Source organism: Tamandua tetradactyla, chromosome 15 (genome assembly GCF_023851605.1).
Source record: "Tamandua tetradactyla isolate mTamTet1 chromosome 15, mTamTet1.pri, whole genome shotgun sequence".
In the NCBI taxonomy this organism is placed as follows: domain Eukaryota; kingdom Metazoa; phylum Chordata; class Mammalia; order Pilosa; family Myrmecophagidae; genus Tamandua; species Tamandua tetradactyla.
Window position 1 is genome coordinate 36,814,445 of NC_135341.1, and position 16,143 is coordinate 36,830,587.

Here is a 16,143-nt window from a genome sequence, read left to right on the forward strand (position 1 = left end):
GTCGTTCCCCGCCCTCCCGCCGCCCGCCAGCCCGCCCGCCCGCCCGCCCGCGCGTCGCTCGCGCTCCCCGCCCGTCGCCGCTGTGCTCCGTCGGTTCTCTCGTTAGTCCTCCCGGCTCTCCTCAGCGACCCGTCAGTGCCTCCAAACTTGCGACTCGCGGAGCGGCGTCCTTGGCGTGAAGAGACCGGAGTTGGAGTCGCCGCCCGAGGTAAGCCAGGAGGAGGAGGGTCCCCCTCCTGGCGCCGTGGCGCCCCGGCGCCGGGGACTCGCCCGGTACCCTTCCGGCCGGCTGCCGCCCCGCAGTGACCGCATCCCACCTGCTGCTCGCTGCTGGCTGCCTCTGGCCCCGGTTACCGGTCCGGTCACCGTACCCCGAGGCGGTGGCCCCACCCGTACAGGCCCCGGAAGCGCGCCCCACCGCCGCCCGCGCCCCTTCCCCCGCCTGGTGGGGCCTGGTGGAGCCCAAGTCGCCCGCCCTCTCGCCTCTCGCCCGCCCTCCCTGGCGCTTCCTCTCACTGCGGTGCGGGTTCCCTGCCCCGGACTCGGGCGGCCGCGCCGCGCAGGGCGGGGACTTTGGGCCGGGCCCTGCGACCGCGCTGTGTGGCTGGCTGTTTGCTAAGCGCGCGTGGCTGTCGGAGTTGAAATGAGAAAGTTAGTCTTTGCAACTCCGTTTTGCCTTTTGCATTTAATGTAAAACATGAATCACCGTCTTAAACTGCTTGAACTACTACTATGTTTTGGATAAATTTCTTTTTTTAATGCAGTATTCTAGGAGACTGTGTAAATAAGCAATTGTATTGGAATCTTAGAGAGATATAAGATATTGTAAGAAAAAGATATTTTTCTAGTTTGGAAAGACTTTTGATATAAACTATGGTGTAGTTGTATCAAAATAGAGTATTAATTTGCGACTTTGCTTATTTTAACTTACAACCTTGATTAGAAGTCATCTAAACATCTATTCTTAGTTGTCTATTGGATTCAATTACAGGTCGACTTCATTAAGTAACATTATTTGCACCCAAATCGGTTTAGTCGTAAGCCATGTGTATAGTTTATAGTAGAAAATTGACATCCTTTTAATGTCAATTAGTGTTGGGGAAGAAGGTAAAAAATTCCACTTTTATTTTTTAATAGTTCTGATTTAAAATTTTTACCTCTGTTTAATAGTCACTTGTTCGGCTCTTTTTATTTTTAAAACAGTTTTTTTAAATAAACGTTTCTTCGGGTGTGTCAAAAGATTATAGTCCTCTCTGCCAAATCTGAAGGGGGAAAATACTTTTGTTTTTAAAACCATTCTTTGAATTATGTGCAGTGAGAATTTTTCATTTAATGCTACGCAGCCAAATATGTAATCTGTACCATGTGCATGGTTGTTACTTTGAAAGTAGCTACACTGGTGGAGATGTCCTTTTGAGCATTTGGACACAAGTAGTATTGTTTGGTCTGAAAATACAAGACTAGTTCTTAATTGTGTAGGATGATTTATTGAAGGCTTTCTTGATAAATTGTCTTCAACGGCAATTCCATCTGTTTTTGTAGAGCTTTGTTGACTCTTGGGGACAAAATATATATGATGAAACTTGCTTTGAGTCAAAGTCTAGTCCTAGACGTATAGCTTCTGTTCTCATAAAAATCTTTACAGGATGGAAGAAGAGAGTAGGAATATAGCCATTGAGTGATTTCATAGATCCAGAGTTTTAGAACGGAAAGAAATTTCAGGAACTTCTAGTCCAGTCCTTACCTCCTCCCATTTGCAAATGAGGGAACTGAGTACCAAAGACTTAAGTAAACTTCCCAAGGTCATGTGTTGAGTCAGAGGCAGATTCGAGCTGTTTTCTCTGTGAAGTATTTTCCATGTACTCCCAAACAGCTGTCCTAGAATCAGCTAAAATTCAGAACCTCTGACTTAGTCCAATGTTTTTTTCTGTTGTACCATACCGATTGCCCATATTTTAAAAGTTTATACTGGTCATGAAGTATAAGCTAGGAGGAAAGTGAAAACAGGTAGATTGTCAGGTGTTTCCTGTCCATGGGGTGGAGTCCAAGCAGTGATAGGAGGAAGTGGTGGGGTACTGCTTTGGATTTTAATTGTCTTAGAGCTGAGAAATTTGTGTTAACTGTCAGAACAGGCTGAAATTTCAACTGCTAAGAGAACTAATTTGGGCTTGATGGGCTTCTGTAGACAGCACCAAGTGTTTACTTGCATAATGGCTACTGGTGATAATGGGAAATGGTATATGATCACTGGAATTTAAAACTTCGTCATATATTTATAGTTTTTAAAGACCCCTAACTATGTCACCCTCTTAGTTTATCCCTTTATGCCTGTGGCCAGTGGAACTCAGTTTGGCTGCATCCATCTACACATTAACATAACTAAATTTTAAATGTGTTAACGATAAACATTAGCGTGCAGTAAATGAAAGGAAAAGTGGGAGTTAAGGTGAAATTGATTAGAGGGGCAGGGGATCAGATTTTTTAGGATAGGGGAAGTTCTTTGGGTTTGTTCTGAGATGAGAAGTCAGATATTTTTTAGCAGGAGAATGATATTTGAAAAAACAAAAGTTGAGATTCTTCCTGTTAGTAGGAATTGATCTGATTCCATTCTGACTTTAAATAGTACTCTAAATTACTTGTTTCTGATAAAAATATCAGAAGGATTTCTTATTTGTGAATATCCTTGATTGACTTGATGACTTCATTCTCTTTTTATGAAGCCACTGGTTTTCTAACATACACTTCTCAGCTTGTAATTTCTCTGTAATGCATGCATTGAAAAGAAAATGTAATTTGATAAAACATGTTTTAGATGTTCATGGTGGAGTGGTAGGTTTAGAAAGGACAATATTAATTTATAATATTCAGAAAATAAGGTTGGTTATGTTGATTTAGTATTTAATGAAGGAGCCAAGAATTGTGTAAATGTGATAAATTTTACGGTTGGTTAATTAGAAAATAAATTCTGTACCTTTTTGCTTTTCTGGACCCTAAATTACTTCATGGAACTTTGGGCAAACCCTTTTACATCCTGATGTTTGTTTTTTTCCTTGTGAAATGAATAGACATAACTCCTGATATTTTTTATATTTTTATAGTGCCTTTCATCTGAGAAGTCCAAGGTACTTTGTAGAACTTCTGCTACACAGGCTGTGCATTTTGCAGCAGATTTGTAAGGTATGTAAATAGTAACCTCTATTTACCATTTCCTATGGAAGAGAGAGTATTATTAATGTAAATTCTAGGGAAAAGTGTGTGTATCACTATTCTCTTGTCCACCAATCTCAGGGTCTTTATCTTACTCAGAAACTTTTCACTCTGGTCTTATTTTCCTATATCTCGATAGGATACTACTCTAACTTGCTTTTTTCCATTCTAAGTGATTCTTGTCCACAAGTGAAAATATATTTCTCAACCTCTCTTTTATTTACTTTTTATAGAGATGGACTCAATATATTACATTATGCTTCTCTTACTCCTGACCATTCCATCTTATCCTTTCCATTTTTGTTTTTTTCATTGAGTAGTTCGGTCATCTTACAATTTATTGCCTGTACTGTGGATAGATCTAATTATCACTAGAAAAGGAGCCAACTAGAGAATGAGGATCAGAGGACCATCTTCCCTTTTACCCAGAGGAGTCAGCAGTGACTGGCTGGGAGGGAGCATTGTTAACAACAGGCATACAGCCCATCCAAGGGGATGTTCAGATGTGTAAAAATGGTTGCAAATAAGAGAAATGGTTGGAAGTTTCTCAATTTAATTGATACTCGAGAATAAACTTCCTGGTTTGGCCTCATGTTGCCATCTTTTCTTATTCTCTTTGGGTCTGAGGGCGGTCCCTATATGGAAAAGTGAGCTTTTAAGGGGATGAGTGTTCTCCTGTGGTGAGTTGAGCTGCCAGGCAGTGAAGGCATCTTGCTGGTAATGGTTTTATTTGGCTTTGACCTCCTTTTTGGTACGCCCTCTTCTTTGGTATGCTAAGTGGGACTGCCATGCTAGCTTGTACTTGTATCATGATTCATTCATTCACTCAGTCAGTTAGTTATTCAGCAGATGGTTGCTGAATAGCTACTGTATGTCAGACACTGTTCTGGAATCACCTGAAGAAAACAGAATATCCCTGCCCTCATGTGGTATACTAATAATTATATACTCAGTATAATTTATCAACTCCTAACTGCTGTTAAGAAGAATAAAGTCTGATAAGGGAATGGGGATAAAGAAGGCCTAGCTATTTTAAGCAAATAGATGTTTCTTTGTCACCTTTAGAAAATGACATGATTAGAGACCTAGACAAAAAGGAGAGAGCAAACCATACAAATGATTAAATAGAGCTTTCCAAGCAGAGAAATTAGCGTGTGCGAAGACCTGAGGTGGGAATAGGCTTGTCTTTTTTAGGAAACAACAAAATGGCTTGAATGTCTGAAGCCTAAAGACCAAGGGGGTGGAATGGAAGAAATAAAGCTATAGAAGCAGGCGGGGCCCAGATCATGTAGTTGCTGGGAGCGAGAGTTTATTCTTTAACTTGAAAAGCCATCGAAAGATTTTTATAATAGGGAAGTGAGGTGATAAGATTTTTATTTTTGACTGCTATATGAAGAATAGACTACAGGGAGGGAAAAGGGAAGCAAGGAGATCAAGTCCAGTGACAGATGATCATGACTTGGACAGGAGAGGTAACAGTGGGAAAAGTGGGAAGGAAATATTAATAGGCTTTGCTTTTAAATTGAAAGATGTGGTTTCTTTTTTTAATATATATTTTTATTGGCTAAACAACGTACAAATGCAAACATTCTGAACAAACACACACTCCATATATGGTATACAGTCAGTGGCTCACAATATCATCACGTGGTTGTATATTCAAGATGTGGTTTCTTAAATCTCTGATCAATGACCAGAGATTAGGTTCATGCAACTACTCAGTATAGGGGCAATTGAGCTGGTCCAGTGGACCAGCACTATTGGACTTGATACTCTGTTGCTATTGCCATAGACTGGAAATGTCACAGAGTATCTACTTCAGTATGGTTTGCTTGATGGCCTCTTCTATAATAGGGCAGGGTGTGTTTCACAGTTTTTTCCCTCAATTTGTTTGTTTCTGTTATTTCATTAAAAAAGTAAGATTACCCTTCTGCTGTGTAGGTTTGCTTAAACCAGATTCTTTACCAGAAATGCTCATGTCCTTGTAACTACAAAGGCTTTTTTGTCATAGATGAGCATATATCTTATTAAACAGATTGTTGTGTTTTTCTGACCCTCAGGGCCTACATCTGTAAAATGTAGATAACACCTACTTTGTAGGAGTTTTAGTTGAAATAATGTATGAAGAGCACAGTGTTGAATGCGTGTCAGTTTTTTCCCTTGGTAGAAATACTTGTACTGAATAAGAATAGTAGATTCTTTAGGAATATTTTTCTTCCACAGTATAAGTGTATTGTATTTATATAGTGACTATTTGCCTAAACAGTGACAAATGTGGATTTTCTTAGTGGCAGGCTTAAAGTTAACATAAACTTCTTTCCTTCTACCTGACTGAATAGGAGAAAAAGTGTTTAGCATTCATTTATTTGTCTTTTTTTGTTTGTTTGCTTAACCATAGGATTTAGTGTGTTGGAGAGGGCTTCTGTTGTGTCCTAGAATTTTAATAAATGTTATTTGACCTTATAAATACTAGCTTGACCACAAGCCCATATAAATCACAAATTTTTTAGGTTTATTTTTGGGTTTTAGTAGTGACTCTACCTTTATTTCACTCTGGGACCATTCAGTTCTCTAAGCAGCAGTAAATAGTAGCTGTAATGATGGTACTCTCCCAGGTAGATGAGTAAGACTGAAGAGTAGCTGGCCAGATGGAGACTTTTTCACCATTTTCTGCAACTACTACCCTTCAAAACTAAAGGGTTCTGGAACAACTTGTAATTTATGCTACCTCTCCTTTGCATATGAGACAGGACTGTGACTGAGAAATCTTCATTCATGAAATCAAAAGATGACTGTGTGCCAGGTGCACGGCTTTGCACACTTGATTTTTCTTCTCAGGCTTATTCTTGAGAAATTATACTTTCTATCAGTTAAGTTTTTTGATTTTACTAAACCTGCATCCTGACCATAACTCCTTAAAAATTATGGGAGAATTTTCTGAGTCAGTTTGGCAACTTAATAGAAGTTCCCAAAAGAAGTCTCTACATAAAAACATGAATTTTTGCAATAGAGAGGGACAAAATATATATGCTTTATCTTCTGATTCTTCTCACTGCTCTAAGATACAGTCTCTGATTCAATTACTTGTCTTAAAGTTTTAACTTTAAGCCTATGGGTGAAAATTCTACTTTTGGTATGTGTACACTGTTACTTTAATTGTATTCTCATGGCAGTTTTTAATGTCTGTAGGGTGCAGATGAGTTGAGGTTCTCTGGTGTCTTCTCTGGGCCCATAGAGCAAATGCTCTACCACTTTTCTGGGGTATTTTTATGTAATCCGATTGTTTGTGATTTGGGCTTTGATAGGCTAAAGAAGGACATTTAAGACAGATATTTAACGTTATAACACGTTAATACACAGTTTTTTGCCATGAGATAATTTTACTGTGGGATTTGACAACTTTCTTAGAAATACTGCTTTTGCAGTTTTTGTGGAAAAGTTATTTTTTGGATCAAATCTCTGGTTAATTTTACCAGTTATTCAGAATGAAGCTCTGTCTTTCATAAGTCTTTTTTTTTTTTTAACATTTTTTTTTATTGTGGAAAAAAAAGCAATGAATTTCCAAGTACATTTAATAAGTGGTTATACAACAGAGTTTAAAGTTTGGTATGGGTTACAGTTCCATGATTTTTCATCTTGCTGTTCCAAGACACTGCAGACCAAAAGAAATATCAGTATATGGATTCAGTAGTCATATTCATTTGTTAAATCCTATCTTCTGTATTATACTCTTCCTTCTCTCTCTTTTTTGTGAAAAATAACGTGCAAAAAAGCAATAAATTTCAAAATACTTTATAACAGTTAGTTGTTGAACAGATTTCAGAGTTTGGTATGGATTATAATTCCACAATTTTAGGTTTTTATTTCTAGCTGCTCTAAGGTACTGGAGACTAAAAGAGATATCAGTATACTGATTCATTACTCATTCTCAGTTGTTAAACTCGGTCTTCTCTGTATAACTCTGCCATCGCCTTTGATCTTTCTCTCACTGTTTAGGGTATTTGGGCTATGGCCGTTCTGACTTTTTTGGGTTGAAAGGGGCTGTTGATAATATGATATAGGGGGTTGGAACCAGTTGATGTACTTGAAAGGCTCCCCCCTCTGCATTTCAGAACTTATCTAGTCCAGGGACCCATCTGAAGGTTGTAGGTTTCTGAAAAGTTACCCTAGTGCATGGAACCTCTGTAGAATTTTATATAATACCCTAGTTATTCTTTAGGATTGACAGGAATAGTTTTGGTTGGGGTTTGAAAGTTTTGATAGTAGCAGTATCTTAACTGGAGCTTACATAAGAGGGACCTCCAGAGTAGCCTGTTAACTCTATTTGAACTCTCTCAGCCACTGCTGTCTTATTTATTGCACTTCTTTTCCCCTTTTGCTCCAAGGATGGCATTGTTTGACCCCACGATGTCAGGGCCAGACCCGTCTTATGTTCAGGAAAGGAATGCAGTGGAGCATCGTTGTTAAGAGCCTGGACTCTGGAGAGGGACTGACAGTTAAATAACGAGCACTGATAGAAGCTGCCCTGTGACCCCTTTGTAACTTGTTTTCCACTTTTGTAAAAAGGGGATGATGATGAAGTGCTGTGAAAGAGAAATACTTAGCCCCAGTACCTGATGTGTGCCCTTCAACTTTCACGATCCAGGTTACAGTTTGTAGTACCTAATTAGAATTACACCTCTTTACTCTAGTTTGGAATTTTTTTTGTGTTTTTTCTCCCCTAACACTCTAAGAACCAGATTCTTGGGGGATAGAACAGGGTTCCCTGTGTTAATAGAACCGTCATTCCTAAACTAGGCTGTCCTGGACTTGCCTTGGGGGGAATTTTTTAAAAAACATCTTGAAGTAAATTTGCGTATAATAGAATGAGTCCAATTTAAGTGACAGTTGGTAAGTTTTGATAAATGTATATACCTTTATAATCATCGCCCACTCAAGACGCAGAACATTTCCTTTAAAGAAAGCTTTTAAGATTTCTTTTTAAACTAGTGTTTTATTTAAAAAAAACAAAACAAAAAATGCGTGTGTTCAGAAGCATTGACAATAACATTTACAGTTAAAAAGTGTATATTCTTCTGATCCCAGAGTCGCGGTCTTCCTCTTTCTTATAATAGTGTTTGTCTTTGGGGCCTTAACAATATTGTGGGAGGGGTTTTAGGCAAAACGTGTATGTGGAACACGATGGAAAGTAAGACTTGCCCTCATCTCAGTATTCCAGCTACCCAGCTCCTTATTTCAGAGAAAACCCATCACTGTTCCTGTGTATCCTTTCAGAGACACTGGACCTATATGCATATATTAGGAATTTTTTCTTTCTTTTTTTCTGTATACACTGTAGCATATCACACACTGTTCTGCATCTTGCTTTTTCCCCTTAACAGCAAATCTCGGAGCTTTTATTTGGTGAGATATTTAAAAGTATAGTTGCTTAGACCCTTCCCTGAAGAATTTTCTTTCTGTGAGTGGGTTCAAGTGAAACCCTCTGGGTTTCGGAATTTATCTGGCCTAAGAATCCTCTGGAAATTATAGGTTTCAGATAAGCAAACTTAGTGCATGAAACTTTCATAGATTCTTATTTTGAACCCTAGATGTTTTTAAGAGTCAACAGAACTGATGTTGATTAGGGTTTAGTAAACCATGGCAATTAGCACCATCTAACTGAAGCTTGCAGAAGAGTAGCCTCCAGAATAGCCTCTTGACTCTGTTTGATCTCCCTTAGCCACTGATGCCTTATTTTATTATATGTCTTTTCCTCCTTTTGGTCAGGAAGACATTGTCGATTCTGTGGCGCGAGGGTCAGACTCATCCCTGGGAGTCATGTCCCACATTGTCAGGGAGACTTTCACCCCTGAATGGGTTATCCCATGTAACGAGGAGGGTAACGATTTCCCTTGTAGAGTTGGGCTTAGAGTGAGGCCACATCTGAGCAACAAAAGAGGGTTCCTGGAAGCATTAGTCCTCATAGTAGATAGTCTGAGCTTCTCCACTACAGAAGTAAGTTTCATAAGGGCAAGCCTCAAAATCAAGGGCTTGGCCTATTTTCTGGGTAATCTCAGAAAATACACCCCAGAAAATATTTGAGGGGGTGTTTGGGGTTTCCCAGATGAAGAAGTTTAATAGTTCCATATATTTTTTTCTCTTTGGACCCTCATAGGACTCTACCAATATTATTTTCAGCCAATCATAGTCTGGGGTGTAGCAGGTATTACAGTAAGCTATACAGAATTACGAGGCCTCATTCCTGTTCTGGACTCGAGGAGTTTAGGTTGTTTAAATGAGCTATCTGGACAGGTTGATTTAGATTGTGTGTTACAGACAATTTAGGTTCTAGGTACAATAAACCTCTCTGCCTTTGAGCTTATACAGTAGCTGGAGGTCTCGAGTACATACACTATCATCTTTTACTTTATGTTTGATTTACCCTAGTCCCAACTAGATTGGCTTCGTTTTTGTCTCTGAGGCCTGATCTCTTTTTCGGTTACTTTAACTGTTATTTTATGTAATTATGTTAACTTTCAGTGCTGTAACAGTCCATTTCTGGGTGTTGGGTATCACAGAGTTACTCACAATTCCAGGGAAGTACGAGCTGATAGACATAAAGCTCAGTGTCTCAGAATCTAGAAATACACTTACAACTTCAGACTAAGTGTGACTGTTATAAGGGCTTATGATCTAGGCTCCAGGTTTTTTTTTTTTTTTTTTTTTTTTTTGCCCTTGGCAGGCTACAGGAATCGAACCTGAGTGTCTGGCATGACAGGTGAGAATGCTGCCACTGAGCCACTGTTGCACCACCCTAGGCTCCAGTTTTCTTATAAGTATTTTCTGCTTATAAACATGTTTATTCAAAATGTATTTTCTGCTTATAAGCATATTCAACAAAAGTTTCTGGCTTATTTTGTACAACACATGTTCCCCAAGGTTTATTCAATACATTGTGTCTCTCTCGATGTCCTTCCTTTTTGTGGCTACACCATATCCCAGTTGGCCATTCTGCTTCTCAGTCATTGTACCCTACAGCTCTGAGCTTGGCTTTTTACAGGGTTTTCTTTTATACATCTTTACTGCAGGCTGCACTTTCTCTCCCAAGTATGCATTTTTCTAACCTACTATGAACTAAGCTACTGTCCTTTTAGATTTACAGAATTGTCTAAAGTGAAAGCACATAAATTCAGAGTAAGGATTGAATTTTAACATTCCCTGTATTATAGGTAGTTGAAGTTTCTAGTTATATGAGGGATTTTATAATTCTATGAGGGTGATCTTGAACTGCTGAAACAAAGTTTCCTGGGGAATAGCTTTAGCAGTGCTGTACTTGATCTTGTGACCACTTACTTTTTAAAATCTGTGCAGAAAATTGATTATATAAAATTTCTTTGCTCCTGAAAGTTTTTTTTTTTCTAGATTATTTGAACACTTCACTGTTATGTGCTTGTGGATAAGTGGTGAATTAAGACAGTTATGATTCCTGCACAAATGGAGTTAGGCAGAAAGAAACTTTGGATAATGTGAAAAGGAGGCAGAGAGAAATGTGAGGTGGTGGGGGACGACCTAAGTTAGGAGCGCAGTGTAGGCTTTCAGAGAAGCAGTGACTTAACCTTGAGTATGAGGTTTTCTAAGTGGGGAAAGAATAGGTGGAGTGCATCAGGGTGAAGTGAATAAGAAGGAAGAAACCATGGCTTAATAACCTGAGTTTTAGAATATTTTATTGTTTTAGCCCCAGGGTAGTTACATACTGTGTTTTATAATTTTGTTAATTAGTTTATTGGGATATATTTCATATATACATATCCAGATTTCATACAATATATTTTTTGTACCCCTTGAATTGACACTACTCTCTCCCACAGAAGCTAACATCGGCAAAACCCAGATGGGGAGGAAACGTTATGTCTAGTAGGATCAGAATTCCTCCAAGTGGAATTCAGAGTATTTCAGCAAATTTCCTTCAAAATTTTCAAATTCTTTTTCCAAAAGACTAGACAACTTTTGCTTTTGTAATAGTCATTGTACAATACTGATTTATAATGACTTGTGGAAAAAATTTAAAAACCTCTCGATTATATAACTGAGGCATACCAGTGTTAACAAGATGGTTAAGTATAATCAGTTTATAACTTAGAATTTCTTGCATCCACTGTTTTGTTTTTTTTTTTTTTTTGGTCTTTCTATTATTTTGTTCTGATTTATTGTTGAGCCCTTGGGAAGTATGATTGTCCTTTATATTTTCTATTTGGTGTCAACGTATCTGGCATTTTTATGTCAAAATAATGAATACAGTAAGAGTAAAAATTAAGTCATATCCAAACTATACTGTATTTAAATGGTTTTATTTATTGGGTGGTTGAGAAATGATAGAATGTTTGCAGTAATCTTCACTGTTTCTTTTGCATAATTAGCCCTTTGGTAATAATTATGAGGTAAAATTATAATTATCTCAAGTATGTTGAATTGGTTATTTTTAAATCTTTAATTATTTTATCTGCATGGAAATTTATTCATTATCTTTCCAAAGTATTTTAAAGATCCTGATCTGACAGAAAAAGCATAGTTATTCAGTTGAATTATTTCTGGAGAACTGTTTTCTGCCTGTTTAAAATGATAAAGTTTTGCTGATAATTGTCTGTATAATGCATTCATTATAACCCTGGAAACCAGGATGTGAGGGAGTAGCATCCTTCATCATCTCAGTCAGTTTTGGTGGCTCCTTATCTTCTAAAAATAAGCTAAAAATTGTGCACCAAGACAGATTTACTGTGAGTAAAAAATAAGTATTGTGAAATGTGGAGTCCCTAAATAAGTTAAAGGAATTATTCAGCTAATTTAGGTTGTAGAATTCAGATTGTGTAATTTAGCTTAAACATTAAAAACACAACTTTGTACATCTCTTCAATATAAAATCTATTTTGTTTTGATTTCCTATGAGAAATAATCAAGAGGGGCTCAGTCCACTTCTCTGAGGTAAGAGCATGGTTATCAGTCGTGGAAAACTTAAGGACAATGGAAAAGGCATTTAAAAAGTATTAAGAGGGGGCGGTCTGTCGGTGGCTCAGTGGCAGAATTCTCCCCTGTCATGCTGGAGACCTGGGTTTGATTCCTGGTGCCTGCCCATGGCGGGGTGGGGGGCGGTTATTAAGAGGGGTGTGTGTATGTAAAACAAATTGGCATTAGGATAAGGATTTTTATAACTGCAATTCAGGAAGTTTTGAAAACTTAAGTTTTTTTAATTTTTCGTTTTTAAAAGCTCCTTTCAAGGGAAAACCTGATGCAAGCTGATATTAACTTTAGTCTTTCTACTACCTAGTGTGAATATTCATTTATTTTACTGAAGAACTATTAACTGCTGATTGTAATACATAATGTTTGGCATTTGCACCATATCACCTTTCTCAAATCTGAAAAATTATGAATTTAGAAACATCCTCATGACAGGGTTTTTGAATAGGGATTTTAGGCCTATAATTTTGGGCATTGGGAGGTAGGCTAAGTGTTTTTTATAGGAAAGAAGAGGATGGGATGAGGTGTGGATGGGGTGGGAACTTTGAAAATAATAATTGCTAGACTGGTAAAAGTTTTTTTTTGAAAAAGACCACTCTGTTCAGGTCAGGCCATATTATAAACTGGTCTTCGTGTTCTGAACAGTTGTAGTTTGAAGGAGGCGATTGCTATTTGTCCAAAATAAGACTCAACTAGTAATGACAAACATTTATTGCTACTACTCTAAGCTCTTTTCGTGTAATATCTTAACTAATATTTATACCAGTTCTGTTGAAAAGGTTTCATTATCCCCACTTGACAGATAAGGAAACTGGTAATAAAATACCACAAGGATAATAAGTGAGAGAACCAGGATTAACTTGCAGGCTGTGTGGCTCCAGAGACTACTTTTATTATTGTTTTTAATGTTTTTTTTTTTTTTTTTTTACCCCCAGTGGACAAACAAAATTCCTTATTTGACAGTGCAGATCTGTACTACCTGAGCTCACTTTGGTTTTTTTCCTTTCTTTTCTCTTTCTTCTTTGTGAAAAATAACATACATGCAAAAACAATAAATTTCAAAGTGCATCGCAGCAATTCATTGTAGAATAGAGTTCAGAATTTGGTATGGGTTACAGCTCCACCATTTTAGGTAATTACTTCTAACTGCTCTGAGACACTGGAGACTAAAAGAAATTTTAGTATAATGATTCGGCAGTCATACTCATTTGTTTGTATAACTCCACCATCTCCTTTGATCTTTCTCCTACTTTTTAGGGGTATTTGGGCTATGCTCATTCTAACTTTTTCATATTGAAAGGTGCTGTCGATAATATGGGATGGGGAGATGGAACTAGTGGATGTTCTGGAAAGGCTGGCCCCTCTGCATTTCAGAACTTAATGTGGTCCAGGGACCAATCTGGAGGTTGTAGGTTTCTGGAAAGTTATCCTAGTGCATGGAACCTTTGTAGACTCCTACATGTTGCCCTAGGTGTTCTTTAGGATTGGCTGGAATGGTTTTGATTGGGGGTTGGCAAGTTATGATAGGTAGCAATGTCTAATAGAAGTTTGCATGAGCGTGACCTTGAGAATATCCTCTCAACTCTGTTTGAACTCTCTCAGCCACTGATAGTTAACACTTCTTTTCTCCCTTTTGGTCAGGATGTAATTGTTGATCCCACTATGCCAGGGCTGGACTCATTCCTGAGAGTCATCTCCCATGGTGCCAGGGAGATTTTTCACCCCTGGATATCACGTCCCATGTATGGGAGAGGGCAATGATTTCACGTTCAGACTTGGTCTTAGAAAGAGAGTTGCCACATTTGAGTAACGAAAGTGGTCCTCCAGAAATGAACTCTTAGGCATACTTATAGGTAAGCTAAGCTTCTCTACTACACACAGAAGCTTCACAAGAGCAAGTCTCAAGTTCAAGGGCTTGGCTTATTGTTGGGTGTCCCTAATTTTTGACACAGTCTCAGGGGTTTCCCTGTTGGTAAAGTTTATAGTTTCATATTTTTCCTCCCATCCCTCAGGGAACCTTGCTAATACTTTTTGATTATCCGCTTAATGCACTCTGGGGTGTTTCAGGTGTTACATTAAGCTATACAGAATTAAAGGTCTTCATTCTTATTTTGAGCTCCCTGTGCTTGGATTGTTTAAATGATCTATGTAGACAGGTTGAGTTAGATTATGTACTATAGAAAATTTAGATTCTGGACAAAATAAAACTTTTTTCTTTTGGTCTCAAAGAGTGGATGAGGTTCTAAAATATAGACAATGTTTTTCTTATCCCTGTGTTCTGAATTATCTTAATCACGACCTGATCGGCCTCCTTTTTATCTCTAAATACCAGGTTATACATATATAAAACAGCCTCTCAAAATCCAGAAATAACAGTTATCACTCTGGACTAAATGTGCTATAAGCACTTTTACTATCTAGGCCCCTGTTTTTAAAAAATTTTTGTTAATAAAACCAATCAACATACAAACAAACATTCTTACGTATTCCATACTTGGTGTGTAATTAGTGGCTTACAGTATCATCACATAGTTGTATATTCACCATGATCATTTTTTAGAACATTTACATCACTCCAGAAAAAGAAATAAAAAGAAAAAAGAAAAAACTCATACATACCATACCCCTTACCGCGCCTTCTCATTGACCACTAGTATTTCCCTCTCTCCAATTTATTTTAATATTTGTTCTCCCTTTTACTTATTTATTTTTAATCCATTTCTTTTTACTCATCTGTCCATACTGTAGATAAAAGGAACATCAGATTGGGCCTGAGGTAACCACCCGAGGTGGGGTGATGGCCAGAGAGAGGTGTTAACTCTGCTTCTGGCCCCATTGTGGAGAGCCACAATACAACTGTTACTCATTTCAGAAAATGCTTCCTTTTCTGCTTCAGATGGGATGGATCTCTTCACCAGCTTAGACCTCTGGGAACCTTGGAATGACTTTGTAAATGAGGGATAATTTGGAGAGAAGAAATCCAATTCAAGCATTTTATTCCAGGGGATTTCTTTAAGTATATGTTAGAGCATCACTTCTCTGGTTAGAGAAGAGGGAGCAAAAAATACAGACTCTTACGGCAGCCCAGAATCGTTCAGCTGGAACCGCCTGTCCATCCATCTACCTCCGTTGTGGGGGCTCCTTTGTTATACCCACCCAATGCATGGCCAGCCAACCTCTAAGACTTTTATCAGGTGGTTCACCTGCTTCCCAGGAAAACTTATTCATCATTGAGTAGCTGTTAAAAATGTCTTGTCAAAATTTGTATTTTGTCTAGTGTATTTCCTAATATAACTTATGTAGACAGCTTAATTGAACATTATAAGTACATGGAACCTTGGATAGGGCATGAGATTTTGTAGTTTTGTCCAGTATGATGCCCCAATAAATCCCGAGTGATTTGAATAATGAATAAAAAAGTATTTGTGTTTGCAAAATCCCCTTGGGGGAGTGGTGAGAGAGGGGAAAATTCAACTTCCCCATTTGAGAATTCCTGATATTCTGACAAGCAGTGGGGACAACCAAAACAATAGGCCGAGCCCTCAATCTTTGGGTTTGTTTATATGAAACTTATCCCCGCAAAGAATGGGCTAAGCCTACTTAAAATTAGGCCTAAGAGTCACCCCCAGAGAACCTCTTTTGTTACTCACATGTGGCCTTTCTCTCTCAGCCAACGCAGCAAGCAAACTCACAGCCCTCCCCGCCCCCCCCATGTGGGACATGACTGCAGGGGTATAAACCTCCCTGGCAACGTGAGATAGAAATCCTAGAACAAGCTGGGACTCATCATCGAGGGATTGAGAAAACCTTCTTGACCAAAAAGGGGTAGAGAGAAATGAGACAAAATAAAGTGTCAGTGACTGAGAGATTTCAAACAGAGTCGAGAGGTTATCCTGGAGGTTATTCTTAATGCATTATATAGATATCACTTTTTTAGTTAAG

At 38.3% G+C, this 16,143-nt stretch overlaps 1 protein-coding gene across 1 annotated transcript in view; it reads left to right on the top strand.

Annotated features, from left to right (window-relative positions):
- Nucleotides 1-41: 41 nt before the first annotated feature.
- RHOA (ras homolog family member A) overlaps nt 42-16,143 on the top strand; it is an 87,660-nt gene continuing 71,558 nt past the window's right edge. Inside the window, exons 1-2 of the mRNA XM_077129318.1 lie at nt 42-208; nt 3,099-3,177. The gene's annotated coding sequence lies outside the window, so the exon portion shown is untranslated. The remainder of the gene's footprint in view (nt 209-3,098; nt 3,178-16,143) is intronic.